A 2,925-nucleotide genomic window follows, 5' to 3' on the forward strand; every position below is an offset into this window, starting at 1 on the left:
TATGTTCTCACAACATTGAGGGGCGACTGATGAGCTTTAAAACCGGGAACTGAACTAGTCAAAATGGTGCTTGAGGACGTGAATCAAAACAGTAAAATCAAAGATGTTAAAATCCTGTCAGTTTACTACACAGTTTATTACTGTGTGTTTATTGGCGTGATGGTTTGGCCATAATAGTTTAACTTCGTCAGTGGGTGAAAAACATGAACAAATTGAAAGAAAATCTTAAATTTATTCTTAAACAAGCTTTTCAAAAGAATTTGGTTTAACTGTATAAGCTGTATAAGTATGGAGTTGCTTTGCTTTTTTCTGAACTGGTGTAATAAATTTTAATCTTTCATTAGGCTGTTCCCTGTGTTGTTACTGTTGTCATATTGTGTGTGATTTTAACTTTAAAACCCATTTTGGGTTAATTTAACCCAGCAGTAGGCCTATAGTAAATTTCAAACAATATTTGAATTAAATAAAACAGTCCACCATGTTTATTGATACATTACCTGATATATAATGTATGTATGTATGTATGATCTACTGTATAAGCAATCGTTTCAGAGCAATTTGTTGTAGCCACTTACCCTATAACTACATGGAACAAGGGGGGGGAACAAGCACCACTTTAATTTACAGCCCGCAAATGATGTATTTAGCCTGTAACTAGGGAGGAACACGTTGGACTTAAACACAGAACAAGTGTATATTTGCACAGTAATTACACAGACAAATATTGCACTAGTTTGAATTTAATTGTTCGATGGCGAAGTTAAACCCTTTACATTTTTTTTTTGCTATAAAACACCACAGTATTCATTCACTGAAATGCAAATTTTGTATCATGTATTTTTTCTGCGAACAGCTGGAAAGAGGTAAACTTGTTTTAAGCTGCATTGAACCTTGATGGTATATCATGCAAAGTTATTTGGTGAAAATGATTTGTAATTTTACAGGTTGTTACCCCTTTATTCTGCAAAAGTCACATATTATTCCCCTACCCGGAGGTACTGAATAGGTACACTATAATTACAGAAACGTACACCGTAAATTCAGTATACTTACGTAGTTCTTTGTGGGTTGTAATCTAAAGCGTTACCCATTTCTCACATGCATTTTATTCCTACACTCACAGCAGCCCTGATTTATGCCCGTGAGGCATTGTCACCAAGTTCACCACTGAGCTCCACATCTTTGAATAAGGAGGCTAAACTAGGAGAAGACATACATAGCAACAGCAAGGTCACCATGGTTGAATCCTTCCCACGTTATTAATATGAACAGAGAAAAAAAAAAAGAGGAAAAGGTGTAGAATATGCATTAAAATGAAATCATGAATGTCCTTAAGCTTCAAGCAACACAACCTTTACCTAACGTTCTACTGGATGGGAAAAACCCCCGCCTTTTTTCTGCTCAGGGCCAGTTTTCAGTCTGATGCAACAGCATATTCATCACCGAACTGATCTACCTCGCAGCCTTTTGATTGCATTAATTAAATACTCGCCGTCAAGAGTCCTGATTTTTTTTTTTTTCGCATCAGGGTCATTTTTGTTCTTTTTCACAATGTCATCTCATTACTGGAAATCATCTTGTGATGATTTGCATATAAAAATTACATCTGTAACTACCCCGCTTCCCTTGGTCAACTCACGCACAGACGCATGCACAAAAGAGCTTCATTTTTCACTTATGAAGTGAATCCATTTAATTACATTTTAACCACACGAGTTGTGTTCAGTTACTTGGTTAGTTATTCAATAAGTCAGTCATTCTGTTGAGGGGAAAAACGTTAATCTGGCATATGATAAAACTAAAAAGTAAAAGAGAGAAATCTCATGAAATCTCATTCAAATGTTCACTGCAATTATCATTTTCTTAATCAGTATTTTTGTTTTAAATCCTTAAAATTAATTTACTTAAACAAAACTTTATAAATAATTACTGTTTTCAGAATTTAAGTTTATTTTTTACCCCATTGGTAACGGTTTCTTTTTTTCTGTTATTAAGCATAAATTTAACAATTTAGTGAGGTTTATGCCTAAAACAAGAAATATACAAGAAAAAAAATAGCTTAATTCAAGATACATTCTGTTATATATTCTCTTTCACACAATTTGATTCAAGTACTTTTTTTTTTAAGGATGTTTAGATATTTTAGAAAACCAGTTATGTCCGATGTCTCAGTTGCAGCTGCAAGCAAGCTACAAAAATATCAAAGACACACGCGGAAAAAAAATCTCCTGATGTTCACTGTCTTTGATATCTAGGAGGGAGGTAAGACCACAGAAGAGGAGAGGTCATACACAGGAGGGAAGCCTCACACTTTTGATGTGTATATCAGTTCATTTGTATATCAGAGTGTGAAAGAGCCAAAAGGAGATGTTCTGTTGAAAAGAACCAAACAGACTTGAATGGATCTTAAAGGTGGGGTAAGTGATTTCTGGTAGCCAATGTTTATATTTCAAATCACCAAAACAAACACGCCCCTACCCCAAAAGGGTCTCGCCCCTATTTTGATAGCTCCGCCCCACACATACATACGTAACCCAGGCAACGATTAGTTCTGTGAAACAAAGCAATGTTACACCGTGTCTACACCGGACGTGAGTGGCGCGACAAAATACTATAGAACTCATTATAATCAGTGATGCTGTCTACACTGGATGCGGCGCGGCACGACAAATCCCCGACAGAAAACTGCTGCTGCGTTCTATTTATGACGTATTGACACAAATTTCAAATGATTTTCAATAGTCACTTTGTCGCGTCCAGTGTACTTGACAGACTTTAGCTGTTGCGGCGCAGACACGGTGTTACTCACCTATCGAGAAGAAACAAAGCAACCTCAGCATCCGATCGCAGGCCTTCCGCTCCTTTAGTTCTCTCCAGCGCTGGAAAGCTGATCCGATATTTACACGGGTCCTACTTCTTGCCTTA

This window comes from Sinocyclocheilus anshuiensis, unplaced genomic scaffold (genome assembly GCF_001515605.1).
Source record: "Sinocyclocheilus anshuiensis isolate Anshui unplaced genomic scaffold, SAMN03320099.WGS_v1.1 scaffold712, whole genome shotgun sequence".
NCBI lineage: Eukaryota > Metazoa > Chordata > Actinopteri > Cypriniformes > Cyprinidae > Sinocyclocheilus > Sinocyclocheilus anshuiensis.